The following is a 15,000-nucleotide window of genomic DNA, read 5'->3' on the forward strand; positions in this document are numbered from 1 at the left end:
AGACAGAGAGACAGAGAGAGACAGAGACAGACAGACTGACAGACAGACACAGACAGAGACAGAAACAGAAAGAGACAGACAGACAGACATACAGGCAGAGAAATAGAGAGCGAAGGAAATGTAGGAAGAGAGATAGTGAGAGAGAGAGCGAGAGAGAGAGAGAGAGAGAGAGAGAGAGAGAGAGAGAGAGAGAGAGCGAGAGAGAGAGCGAGAGAGAGAGAGAGAGGGGAGGGGAGAAAAAGAAAGACGGACAGAAGGAGAGAAAGAGAGAGAAAGAGAAGGAAAGAGAGAGAGAGAGGAGGAAAAAGGAAGAGAGAGAGGAGAAAAAAAAAGGAAGAGAGGGAGACAGAGACAGAGACAGAGATGAAGGCGGAGTTGAAGGATACACACACGACATCTCCTTCCCCCAACACACACACACACACACACACACACACACACACACACACACACACACAACCAGTGACTCACGTGGCCCCGTGACCTGCAGGAACCAGGAACGGGTCTGGGCCCTCTCCCCTGTCCGGAAGCTGCTGATCTCACAGCCGTACTTCCGGCTCTCTCCCTTGCCCACGTCCATCACCAGGGTCCTCAGCCTGCAAACCCCCAAATCCACCACACATCCCAGTCATCCAAACAGTCAAATCAAATCAAAAGTATGGTGCTTAGAGCCTCGCTGACCACTAAAGGCCGCCCCAAGGCTATCACCACGTTTGCATCTATTTATCCAACCGATTAATAACCAATCAAGCAAGTATACAATTAAAGATACCAACCAATTGATTAATCAGGCATCCGACAAACCAAACAAACAAAGAACCATTCAACCAATTAATCAACCAACCAACGAAACAACCAACTAGTTAAATATTAACGTAACCAGCCAACCAAACACCAAAACCACCCAAACAAACAACCAACCACTCAATCACCAAACCAACCGAGCAGTCAACCAACCAACCATCCAACCAATTAGTCATCCAACAAACCGTCAGTTACCCGTTTGTATGCATGTGTGTGTGTGTGTGTGTGTGTGTGTGTGTGTGTGTGTGTGTGTGTGTGTGTGTGTGTGTGTCCCCCTCTATCTCTGTCTCTCTCAGTGTCTCTGTCTCTGTCTCTACGTGTGCCTCTGTCTGTCTCTCTTCGTCTTTTTGTTTGTCTGTTATTTGTCTGTCTGTCTGTCTGTCTGTCGCCAGGCCATTCCCTGAACGTTTCGCAGCAGTCGTCGGCATCTCCAACCTCATCAGAGATGTCACTCTCGCTCACTCATCTAGTTTCCGAGTGGACTCTCATCCTTCTCACCCCCTCCCTATCTCCCTCTCCCTTCCTCCCTCTCTCTGCCCCACTGTCTCCAATCCATCCCCTTCCCCTTCGCCCCCAAGACCCCCACAACCTCCCACCCCCTGACACCCTCCTCGCCAGCGTTCACAGTCCGCAGCTAACCAATCAAAAGGCAGACAAGTCTCTCACGCCTCCTCGGCTTCTGAGTGAACTCCCAGACCTCCTCCTGCTCCTGCTCCTTCTTCTTCTTCTTCATATCCTCCTCCTCTCTCTCCCTCCCCCCCCCCCCCTCCTCCTCCTCCTCCTCCTCCTCCTCCTCCTCCTCCTTCTTCTTCTTCTTCTTCTTCTTCTTCTTCTTCTTCTTCTTCTTCTTCTTCTTCTTCTTCTTTTCACTCTCTCCTCCTCCTCCTCCTTCATCTTCTCTCTCTTCATCTCTCTCTCTCTCTCTCTCCTTCTTCTTCTTCTGTCATATCATCTCTTTCTTCCTCTCTCTCCTCCTTTCTCTCTTTCTCTTTCCTCCTCGCTGTCTCTCTCTTAGTTCCTGTCTGTCTGTCTGTCTCTCACACACTCTCTCTCTCGCTCGGTCGCTTTCTGTTACAAGAAGGATTATTACTTCTGCTGTCACTTTCTGATAGAGATAGCAGGTAGGGACCGAGATAGAGAGAGAGAGGGGGAGAAGGAAGAGAGAAGGGGAGATGATGACGTGGGGAGAGAGAGAGGGGGGGAGTAAATGTGTCGGACAGAGAGAGGAAGACGGAGAGAGAGAGGGGGAAGACAGACAGAGAGAGAGGAAGACAGGGAGAGAGAGAGAGTGAAAAACAGAATGATAGACGTACTGAAAGAGACGAATGGACGAGAGAGAACGGGGCAGAAAGGGAAGATAATAGAGAGAGACGAGACAGAGGGACGGAATGAAGGAGAGAGAAAGATATGTGTGTGTGTGTGTGTGTGTGTGTGTGTGTGTGTGTGTGTGTGTGTGTGTGTGTGTGTGTGTGTGAAAGACAGACAGACAGACAGACAGACAGACAGACAGAGAGACAGACAGTCAGACAGAAAGACTGACTGACTGAGAGATAGGAAGAAACAGAGAGACACACATCAGAGAAACTCTCTCATATTATGAGCACGCACACAGACATACAGGCACACACACACACACACATACACACACACACACACCCCTTTCCTTCACCTCCCACGCCTACGAGATGAAGACAGAGAATGAGTAGGAAGGCAACAGGAGAGGACAAGCAGAAAGAGAAGAAGCAGCAGACGACGAAGTAGAAGGAGAAGAAGGGCAGGGAGAAGGGGGATGGAGAGGAGGAGGAGGAAGACGACGGCGACGAGGAGGAGGAGGAAGACGATGAGGAGGAGAGGAGGAAGACAAGGAAGATGGGGGGGGAGGAGGAGGAGGAGAGGAAGACGAGGAGAATGAGGATGAGAGGAAGAGGAGGAGGAGGAAGACGAGGAGGAGAAGGAGGAAGAAGAGGAGGAGGAAGAAGAAGAGAAGGAGGAGGAGGAAGAAGAGGAGGAGGAGGAAGAGGAGGAGGAGAAGGAAGATGAGGAGGAAGACGAGGAGGAGTAGGGGAGGAAGGTGGAGGAGGAAGATGAGGAGGAGGAGGAGGAGGAAGACGAGGAGGAAGACGAGGAGGAGTAGGGGAGGAAGTAGGAGGAAGATGAGGAGGAGGAGGAGGAGGAAGGCGAGGAGGAGGAGGAAGGCGAGGAGGAGGAGGAGAAATGGGAGGAAGGAGGAGGAGGAGGAAGACGAGGAAGATGGGGGGGAGGGGGAGGAGGGGAAGATGAGGAGAATGATGATGAGAGGAAGAGGAGGAGGAAGACGAGAAGGAGAAGGAGGAAGAAGAGGAGGAGGAAGAAGAAGAGAAGGAGGAGGAGGAAGAAGAGGAGGAGGAAGAAGAAGAGAAGGAGGAGGAGGAAGAGGAGAAGGAGAAGAGGAGGAGGAGGAGGGGAGGAAGGAGGAGGAGGAAGAGGAGGAGGAGGAGGAAGGCGAGGAGGAGAAGGAGAGGAAGGAGAAAAGAAAGCCCCCCTTGTGGGAAGTTGGCAGACCGTGTGCACAGCTGAGGCCCTCTATTAATAATATTGACAGACCTTTTCCTTTTTACTTTGTCCTGTCGTCAAGGGGAGGCCAGAATAGCTACCTTTCCCCCCACCCCCACCCCCCACCCCTGCCTCTCCTCCTCTCAATCTCTCGGTGTAGCAGCGTCAAACTAACCCCCCAACCCCCACCCCCACCCACCCACGCCCTTGCTGTTCTTAAATATATGAACACACATATATATATATATATATATATATATATATATATATATATATATATATATATATATATATATATATATATATATATATATATAATATTTGTATATATATATATTTTCTTTTTTCTTTTTTTTTCTTTTTTTAATGTCAGTGTAATGTCCTGTAGGGAAGGTGAGGCTACAATTGCTACCTTTTCCCCTTCTCTACCTCTCCTGGAGGAGCCAGTTGCATTGCTTGGTTCTAACTTTTTTGACAGTTCCACGTGACTAAATGCCTTATACGTTGACCGAACAACGCCATTGGTCAGTTCCATACCACACACACACAGTTCGTAGCGGGTTACGACCATGCTAGGCTCTTCCGTCCGAGCAATGCAACTGGCTCCAGAGCTGCTCTCAGTCTCTATGTGTAGCAGCATTCAAACTAACTCCCTACACACCCTGTGTTGCTCTTGAATATGTATAAAAAAAACAAACTTCGTAAATGTGTCAATGTCATCTTATGTGATCTCTAGGGATGCTTAACCCGTTCAGCCCTAGGAGGCTTACAGCCTCGCAGAAATGCACTTTTCCTCAAAATTCATTCGTGGACAAATCCCGAAATACTTCCCTGAGGTTTACGTATTGATGGGACCTTGTCTGTTTACGTAATGCTCGGGTGCGGGGCTCAATATGTTAAGCATATGCGTTTGTTTCAAGTGTATATAAGATGTTTGTACTGTGAGGAACAAGACCACGTGGCAATTTCTTTTGAGAGACGATTAAGTTGACTCGTCTTGACATTCTCCTCGTGTTTTCTGTCATTGTCTCTTGCCCTTCAGGCTCGTCGCCTTTTATCCTCTGACCTCATCTTCAGAACTGCAGCTTGTTTGGTTGTTGTCTTGGGCTTCTCCTTCCATCCTGCTGATACGCTCATCAGCTAATACAAAGTCCATGAGGGTCTCCGAGCGGTCCAAGACCCTCATGGACTTTGTATTAGCTGATGAGCGTCTTAACCATTCTGCCAACTTCCTCCTCAAGGGGATGGTTAAAAAAAACAACAGTTATGGGCCTAATCGGGACGTCACTCACTGTCACAGCGAAAAAGAAGGCATGAAACTTTGATTTACCCCGGTAGTTTATTCTGGGGCAGTCCCGAATCATCACTGGGATCGTCAGTGGCTGGTCATGACCGAACACCACCACCAGCTCTGACCAGTTGAAATTCACTCTTAGGGGTCATTCCAGGTTGGTCAATGATGGCTAAAGGTCCAGTAGCCCATTTACGGACATCAAGTCAGTGAATTCGTATTCACTGTGCATATCTGTTATGCATGTGTGGGTGTATATGTAAATGTGTGACTTCATGTTTTACATCTATTTGCTTATTTATCATCATTGTTATCTTATTTATTTATTGTTGTTATTAATTATTACTACTACTACTACTACTACTACTACTACTACTACTACTACTACTACTACCTTTTTTCTTTCTTTTTTTTTTAAACATTATAGTTATTATTTATTTATTTGTGTAAGCTTATCTATTATTTATTCACCTTCTTTTTTTTCTCAAGGCCTGACTAAGCGCGTTGGGTTACGCTGCTGGTCAGGCATCTGCTTGGCAGATGTGGTGTAGCGTATATGGATTTGTCCAAACGCAGTGACGCCTCCTTGAGCTACTGAAACTGAAGCTGTGTCTAGAGCTCGGCACAGAAAGGCGGGGCCCAGTCCTCTCCTTCCGCCGTTTTAACCCTTCCCCAACCGAACGCAGCTACCCACTGGAGTGAGGAAAAATCGGAGTAAAGTGCCTTTCCAAAAGACACAACACCATGCCGAAACGGGGCCTCGAACCCTGATCACTGATGAACACTGGATAAGAGGTACAACACCTTGCCGATTCTGCCACGTGTGCATAGACTATAGGGTTAATGTTGGATGGCCAATTTTGACCCCCGTGGCAAAATACCACCAGGGGTATAAATAGGCTACTACACCGGGCTTTAGGTTGGTGCCCGGGCAGTGTGGGTCGGTTTTGGGGTGGTGGGGGATGTGGGGGGAGGGTGGTGGTAGTTGTGGGTGGGTCGGTTGTGTGTGTGTGTGTGTGTGTGTGTGTGTGTGTGTGTGTGTGTGTGTGTGTGTGTGTGAGTGTGTGTTTATGAATGGTGAGAGACAGCGATAGGCGACACAGAGAAAGACACAAGAGAGAAGTGAAGAGAAGGAGGCAGAGTGACTTTGGTAAAGAAGGAGGGAGAGAGGAAAGGAGAGAGAGAGAGAGAGAGAGAGAGAGAGAGAGAGAGAGAGAGAGAGAGGGAAGACATACAGACAGGCAGACAGAGACAGACAGACAGAGAAAGAGACAGACAGAGAAAGAGACAGTAAAACTACATTGATTCTTGCATTAAAAATATATTATCGAAATTCCTATTCCTTTCCTTCCTTAAAAAAAAAGAAAAGAAAAAGAACAACAACAACAGAAAATGAAAAACGTTTCGTCTCGTTACAGAAACACGAAAGTTTAAATAAAAAGATTATCCTATATTTGTGCACCACCATAAATTCATTTGTTGCTGTCTTTGACAAAAATAGAAAACAGAACAATAGAACAGAGAAAGAAAAGACAACAAAGCCAGTTTTGCAGAAAATATCTGCGCTGTGTGTAGTTTATTGCATTCCTCCCCCCCCCCCCTCGCTTCCCTCCCCCCAGTCAAAATTCTTTGTACTTCGGCCTGGCATTTTCCGGGTGCGATTGTTGTGTTCAGGAAAAAAATGTTCATTCATTGAATTTATTCTTATGGATCAGATGTTGTTGCCGTTGTTGCTGTTGATGTCGATATCGTTGTTGTTGTTTTTGTTGTTGCTGTTGTCGTCGTTGTTGTTGTTGTTGTTGTTGTGTGTATGTTTTAATGCACGTATTAACTACCTTTCAAATAAGGGAAGATAAAATTTCGTTCTTTCTTATCTCTCTTACAGAGCTAATCTAGTTCTCTACTCGCGTTTTCTTTCTGTTCTTTTCTTCTTTCTTTCTCTCTTTCTCCATTTATTTATTCATTAGCTTATTTCTTTATTTAACTGGCTAGATATTTGGTTACTCCAGTTCTGTATTCATTTGTCTGAATGTTTATTTGTGCGTATGTATTCGTCAAATTACTTGGTTTTTATTTATTCATTTACTTGTGCATTTAATTAACTATTCATCATTCATTCACTTATTACTTTATTTTCTTTCCTTTTTGTGGGGGAGGGGGGGGGAGAAGAAAGTGGAGGATGGACGGTGTAGAGGAGAGCGGAGGGGATATTTGTTGATCTACGAATTCTAGAAACTACACTTTTGTACCTGAGCTGAACGAACCAATTCTTTCGCCCGTTCTCAGTTTTTGTTGTTGTTGTTTGTTTGTTTGTTTGTTTGTTTTTTGTGCGTTTCTTTTTGTTGTTGTTTTTTTGTTTGTTTGTTTGTTTTTGTTGTTGTTTTCTTTGTGTGTGTGTGTGTGTGTGTGTGTGTGTGTGTGTGTGTGTGTGTGTGTGTGTGTGTGTGTGTGTGTGTGTGTTTATTCTGTGTTTGTTTTTGCTGCTTTTTTGTTGTTGTTGTTGGGGCTTTTTTTCCTTTGCAATGAATGCTATGTTTCTTATATTGTAACATCATCATCATCATCACCAGAATTTTTGCACGTTCGTACAAGTCACTGTCGACGAGATACCCCATTCACATATTGATAAACAATTACAGAATACTACAGCGACATTTTACTTGCAAGGATATTTCTGTTTCTTAACATGTAAAGAAGAAAAAACAAACAAACAAAAAGCAAATAAATGAATAGCCAAAAAAAAAAGACACACAGCCATACATACAATAAATACTCATCAAAGACTGTGGACCCGTTCAAAATGATCTGCACTAACAAATAAGTCAATGACCAAATTGATAAATAATCAATGACCCCTGGGGTATCCCTGCACAGAATATGCTGGTTCTCAGGTTTGATCACTGCCTCGTCTTATTACAAACTGAAGCTATGTTCGTCTTCTCTAATTCATTAAAAAAATAATTAAAAAAAAAATAAATAAATAAAATAAAAGTCAAGAAGGCGTCACTGCGTTCGGACAAATCCATGTACGCTACACCACATCTGCTAAGCAGACGTCTGACCAGCAGCGTAACCCAATGCGTTTAGTCAGGCCTTGAGTGCATGTATAAAATTTTTAATTATGTATTTGGTGTACCTATCATAGTGAGTTTCCTCTACAGAACTTAGCCACAGGACAACACCCTCGTTGCCATGGGTTCTTTTGCAGTGCGCCAAGGACCTCGGTTTATCGTCTCATTGGAATGGCCAGCCGCTCATTTTGATTTTCCAGTCAAACTTGGGATAAAGAACGTGAGCGGGATTCGAACCCAGATCCTCATGGACTTTGTATTATTTTTTTTTAAAAGGGAAATCAGACATTTCCGTCATCAGGGATGACTGGTCTATACTGAGACCATCCTTATTGTATTGTGTCTGCAATGTACTTTGTATTTGGTTATGTCCATTTTGGTCTGTTAATGGTTCAGAGCTGACTGTTCGCTATTGTATGTTTCTGTATGTCTGTGGGTTCTATTCTCGTGTTTTCTGTCTTTTTTTTTTTCGGGTTCGTCGCCTTTTATCCTCTGACTTCATCTTCAGAGCTGCAGCTTGTTTGGTGGTTGTTGTCCTGGGCTTATTCTTCCATCCTGCTGATACGCTCATCAGCTAATACAAAGTCCATGAGGGTCTCCGAGCGGTCCAAGACCCTCATGGACTTTGTATTAGCTGATGAGCGTCTTAACCATTCTGCCAACTTTCTCCTCAAGGGGATGGTTAAAACCAGTAATGGGCCTAATCGGGATGTCACTCACTGTCACAGCGAAAATGAAGGCATGAAACTTTGATTTGCACCTGTCCGTCTCCCCATGAGTGGTAATGTGTCTGCTTATGAAGCGAGAGATTCTGAGCACTCGTGATCGAATCCTGCAGTCGTTAGTATTTTCTCCACCACCACCACCCCAACCCCCCCCCCCCCTTCCACTAGACCTTGAGAGGTGGTCTGCAAACTATGCTACCCATTCTGATGAGACGATAAGCCGAGATCCGGTGTGTAGCATGCACTTAGCGCACGTAAAAGAAACCTTGACAACAAAACAATTGTCCCTGGCAAAATTCTGTGGAACAGAATCCAATTTGTTTTCCAAACAAATACCCTTGCATAGAAAAAAAAAACAACAACAACAAAAAACAATCACCACAACCACAAACACAAAGAAAAAGAAACGAAAAAAAAAAAAGAAACCAAACAAACACAACAATAAAAAAACAGTGACGATGCACTGTATCCAGGCACTCTCTCTAGGGAGAAGAGCCCGAATTTCTCTCTCTCTCTCTCACTCACTCACTCACACACACACTGAAATCCGCCGTGACAAACACTGACACAATATAATCTCAACAAAACAGCATGCCATGCTCTGCAACGTGAACGACTTCAAGGATGGACGAGGATGGAACGGCAACCCAGTGGTTAGAATCCAATATATATATATATATATATATATATATATATATATATATATATATATATATATATATATATATATATATATATATATATATATATATATGTATGTATGTATGTATGTGTACCGAGGTTTTTAACCCCCTAACCTCACCACTTGAGTTGGTGTTCTAAGTGCTGGTCGTGTGTGTGTGTGCGTGTGCGTGTGTGTGAAAGAGAGAGAGAAGGAGAGAGAGAGTGTGTGTGTGTGTGTGTGTGTGAAAGAGAGAGAGAGACAGAGAGAGGGAGGGAGAGAGAGAATGAGAGAAAGAGAGAGAATGAGAGAAAGAGAGAGAGAGAGAGTGTGTGTGTGTGTGAAAGAGAGACAGAAAGAGGGAGAGGGAGAGAGAGAGTGTGCGTGTGTGTGTGCGTGTGTGTGAAAGAGAGAGAAACAGAGAGAGAGAGAGAGAAGCAGAGAGAGAGACAGAGAGAGGAGAGAGAGAGGAAGAGAGCAAGAGAGAGAGAAAGAGTGCGTGTGTGTGAAAGAGAGAGAGACAGAGAGAGAGAGAGAGGGAGAGAGACACAGATAGAGAGAGAGAGAGTGTGTGTGTGTGTGTGTGTGTGTGTGTGTGTGTGTGTGTGTGTGTGTGTGTGTGTGTGTGTGTGTGTGTGTGTGTGTAATGACAAATTGCTGTGGTCCTCCATGTTTTCCTTGCCAGTGGGTACAAACCCGGTTTTTCTCTATTTCTATGGCCTTTCTGGGGCCATAACCTAATATTATGTTCCCTTCCTACAACAGTTTTCTTTCTGCCTGTCTCTCTGTTTCTCTGTTTCTCCCCCCCCCCCCTCTCTCTCTTTGTGTCTCTGTCTCTTCTGTTCTATCTGTGTGTCTCTCTTTCTGTGTCTTTCTCCTGTGTGTCTCTCTGTCTGTATGTCTGTCTGTCCGTCTGTTATTTTGTCTGTCTGTCTCTCTCTTTTTCTTCCTCGCGCTGTCCCTGTTTCTCCCCCCACCCCCCCCCCCCTCTCTCTCTCTCTCTCTCTCTCGCACTCGCCATTCCATTCCACCCTTATCCCTCTGTCTAAATCGGATAAAACAAATAAACTCTCTTTCTTTCCTTCTTTCTTTCTTTCGCCCCTCTTTCGCTCTTTCTTTCGTTCCTTCTTGATATTTTGTCTGTGTATATAAAGTATTACGTGCCTTGTATTTTTTTTTTCTTTCCTTCTTCTTCTCTATTTATCTGCCTGTCTGTCTGTCTGTCTGTCTGTCTATGAATCGGCACATTTCAGCATATCTGTGCATTGCTACCTACTTCCCATTTCTCTCTTGTCAACCAGCAGAGTGCAACATTATGCAATCTCCTGTCTGTCCATAGAAAAAGGGAAATGTGGATGCCGCTGTATTTTGTGGCAGCCCTGTTTACAGACAGAGAAATATGTTCTGATAAAAAAAAGTGCAGTACAATACAATACACTTTGATGCGGTACAGCACAACAGAATACATGGACACAGGCATGTTTCTTTACAACTTGTCTGTTCTTTGTTCTGGCAAGATAGATAGATAATCGTATGTCTGTGTGCATGTACATTTACAAAGAGGCTCGATGCGATGAAGGTGAGTGTATTGTGCATATTCCTTTCAGTTTTGAAAATATTTCTCTCTCTCTCTCTCTCTCTCTCTCTCTCTCTCTCTCTCTCTATCTCTCTCTCTCTCGCTTATTGTTGTGTTATATGTCTCTCCCTGTCTCTCTCTGTCTCTCATTGTTGTGTTACTTTCATACCGTATATTTGCCTGCGTCAACCCCCTATTGATGTGTGAAAAAGGCTTAATCAATAAAAAAATAAAAATACAAATGTCAGTGTCTCTTTCTTTCTCTCCCTCTCTCTCTCCCTTTCTCCCTCTCCACTCTCCCTCCCCTTCTCTCTCCCTCCCCCTCTCTCTCTCCCCATCTCTCCCTCTCTCTCTTCCCCCCTCTCTTTCCCACTTCTCTCTCTCCCTCTCTCTCTGTTTCCATCTCCTTTCTCTTTCTCTCTGCCCCTCTCTCTCTATCTCTGGTGCGATTGATCACTTTATGAGGAACGTGTCACTGGTGACGCATGGCTTGAATAAACAAAGACTCCCATTCACAATCTTTCCATCCGAGCGAAAGATCTTGGGAAGATTAAATTTCTCCTGGAATACAATCTGTTTCCGATGTGAGCGGAGGCGATGGGTTGCAATAGAATCAATTCCCACGCGCATATGCACGCACGTACACACAAACAAAGAGACATACATAAAATAAACGCACTCTCTCTCTCTCTCTCTCTCTCTCTCTCACACACACACACACACACACACACACACACACTCACACACTCCCCTCCCATCCATACCCCCAATACCACCTTTTTTTGGAGAGGGGGTTGGGGGGGGGGGTCGATTTCTTTTTTTCCCCCTAATCATACTGTTTCAAAACCATTATTAGATCATCTTTTTTTTCTTCTTCTAGAACACCGTCGAACAAACTCAAGGAGAATTTTCCATTTTCCAATCACCAAAATCCTCCTTTCTTTTTCTTTAAACCTATATTCTGTCGTTGCCTTAAACCAAATACCCGTTTTTCTGTCTTTCTTTTGAGTCTGGGGATTTTATGTCTCCTATTTAAATTTAAAATTGATCGACTGGGACCCAATGGCTAGTGGCAACTCTCTCTCTCTCTCTCTCTCTCTCTCTCTCTCTCTGGGCTCTCTCTCTCTCTCTCTCTCTCTCTAAGGGGGGTTGGAGATGTGTGTGTGTGTGTGTGTGTGTGTGTGTGTGTGTGTGTGTGTGTCTTTCTCTGCTTCTGTCTCTGCCTATCTCTCACTCACACACATACTCTCTCCCTCTGTCTCTATCTGTCTGTCTGTCTGCGTCTCTCTAGGTGTGTCTTGGAGGTGCGAAGGGTGCAGGGGTGGGGGGTGGGGTGTTCAGAGATGTGTGTGTGTGTGTGTGTGTGTGTGTGTGTGTGTGTGTGTGTGTGTGTGTGTGTGTGTGTGTGTGTGTGTGTGTGTGTGTGTGTGTGTGTTTGCATTCGTGTGTCTGCCTCTGTTTCTGTCTGTGTCTATCTGTCACTCTGTCACTCCTCTCTCTCTCTCTCTCTCTCTCTCTCTCTCTCTCTCTCCCCCCGTCTCATCCCCAAATACAGGTTGGTGACCTTACATTAAAATTCTTGCGTTCTTGCGTTCATCTCATCTCTCTCGCCAAAGGCTTTCTGCAATCCACTTCGAACATCAGCCAGGCAGTATCAGTTTATCTCAACAGCAATAAGAGAGAGAGAGGAAGAAATAAGCCAGAGAGAGACAGACAGACAGACAGACAGAGACAGAGACAGAGAGGGGGACAGAGACAGAGACAGACAAACAGAAAGAGACAGACAGAGAAACACAGAAACAGAGAAATAGACCGAGACAGAAGACAGTTTCCTTCTTGATGCAAATGTCCAGTCCAATGAAATGGCTCCTCCGTCTCCAGGAGGTGTGTGAGAGAGTGGATGTGGGGTGGGGGTTGTGGTGGGGGGGGGGGGGGCGTGGGGGGTAAGGGAAGAAGAATGCATGGCTATGAAAGCTGCATTCTCATTCGAAGGAAATTTGATGCCTCGCCCAGCAGACTCTCTGTGGAGATGTTAGATCTACATTTCTATTTTTCCCTTCTTTTCCTTTTCTTGAATGTATAATATACTTCACTTTCTCTCTTCCTTCTGAGTTCATTGTTTTACTGTTGGCTTATTTGTTTCTTTGTTATTTTGTTGTTGACTGAGGGATCAATTTTCAGTGTCTACCCCCACCCCCCACCTTCTTATTTTAGTTTGTCTGTTTTGTCTATTTGTCTGTCTGTCTGTCTGTCTGTCTGCCTGTGTGTCTGTCTGCGTCTGTCAGTCCGTACATATATCTACCTACCTATCAGTCTGTCTACCTGTCTGTCTGTCTATCCAAATATCTATCTGTCTATATATATGTGTGTCTGTCTGCCTATCTGTCTGTCAATGTATCTAAATATCTGTCTATATATCTAGCTGTTTATCCATCTGTCTATCTGTCTATCTATTTATCTATCTATCTGTCTGTCTATCTATCTGTTTATCTAGCTATCTAGCTATTCTTTAGTTCTCGATTTATTTCAGTGATTTGCCTTCAAAGCATCTTTCACTTTCTTACATTCGCATACGGTTATTAATGTGTTCATTTTGTTTGAATCATTTATGTCAGCGCTTTACACAAAGCTAGGGTAGGGTATCAAGGCTATTTTATCACTCAAATCAGCAGCAGCAGCAACAGCAACAACGATAACGAGAAGAGCGACAACAAACCAAACGATATTATCACCGTTACCATTCCTCATCTGACTCCCTTTTTTTTTCAGAATACCCCTCCCCCCCCCCCCCCCCAGCCCCCGACCCCCAGCCCCTTTTTTCATGTTATCCCAAGCCGTATTTTACAGTGTTTCCTGGGATATCGGTGTGTGTGTGTGTGTGTGTGTGTGTGTGTGTGTGTGTGTGTGTGTGTGTGTGTTGTTTTTTGTTGTTGTTTTTTTGTGTTTGTGTGTGTGTGTGTGTGTGTGTGTGTGTGTGTGTGTGTGTGTGTGTGTGTTTGTGTGTGTGTGTGTATGTGTGTTTGTGTATGTGTGTGTTTGTGTGTGTGTGTGTGTGTGTATGTGTGTGTGTGTGTGTGTGTGTGTGTGTGTTTGTGTGTGTGTGTGTGTGTGTGTGTGTGTGTGTGTGTGAGAGGAAAAAAAGAGAGAGAGAGGCTCTATGTGTGTGCGTGTGAGAGAGAGAGAAAGAGTCTGTGTGTGTGTGTGTGTGTGTGTGTGTGTGTGTGTGTGTGTGTGTGTGTGTGTGTGTGTGTGTGTGTGTGTGTGTGTGTATGCGTGTGCGCGCTCGCGCATGTGTATGTGTGTGTGCTCATGCTCGCGCGCGCGCGTGTGTGTGTGTGTGCTTGCCTGCTGCATGATTATTCGGTTGGATTGACTGCACAACTTATGCCCCAACGGAATATCCCTTTCTTTTCTTTTCCGTTCTGGTTTTTCTTGCTTTGCTTCTTTCTTTCTTCCTTCCTTTCTTCTTACTAACCTTTTCTTTTCTTTCATTATTTCGTGTGTTTTTTTCTTGTTGTATGAGGCTCACCTCCCCCCACCCACACCCGTATCCTCCTTTCCCAGTCCCCACTCTCCCACCCCCACCCCCCCAAAAAAAAAGAAAAAGAAAATATCGGACCACCTTTCCATATTGATCTACTCTCTCGTGCACAAGAGAGAAAGAGAAGGAAGCGCTCTCCCCCCTCGCCCCTCCTCCCCCCCACCCACACACCACCGCTACCACCAAGCAACCCACCCATCCTCCCTCCCCCATTCTTTCCTCCCTCCTCCTCTCCCTTCTCTCCCCGCCACCACCACCACCACCCCTCCCCCATCTCCCTCCCTCTAATATTCTGAAACCAGTCTCGCGGAACAAACCTGAGCATTATTTCAGCCAGGCTCATCCGGGCAGAAGATTTTTCTCTCGAATAACTCTTGTTTTCGCCAGGTTATCTCCCGTCTTTGTGTTTTGGGTTGTGTTGCGTTGCGTTGCGTTGCGTTGTGTTGCGTTGTGTTGCGCTGTGTGGATTTGTATTGTATGGTGTTGTGTTGTGTTGTGTGGTGAGTTGTGTGTGTGTGTGTGTGTGTGTGTGTGTGTGTGTGTGTGTGTGTGTGTGTGTGTGTTTGCGTCTGTGTGTATGTCTCTCTGTCTGTGTGTGCGTCCGTGTCTATGTCTGTGTGTCTGTCATGCATAACTTTATTTGAATTGATTCCACAACTTGTGCTCAACTGAATTTTCTTTCTTTCTTTCTTTTTACACCAGATCATCTCCTCTTGTGGTACGAATGTATATGCAATACGTGTGTGCACGCGACTCTGTGCACGCGCGCGCATGTTTGTGCGCGTGTGTGTGTGTGTAT

This window comes from Babylonia areolata, chromosome 17 (genome assembly GCF_041734735.1).
Source record: "Babylonia areolata isolate BAREFJ2019XMU chromosome 17, ASM4173473v1, whole genome shotgun sequence".
In the NCBI taxonomy this organism is placed as follows: domain Eukaryota; kingdom Metazoa; phylum Mollusca; class Gastropoda; order Neogastropoda; family Buccinidae; genus Babylonia; species Babylonia areolata.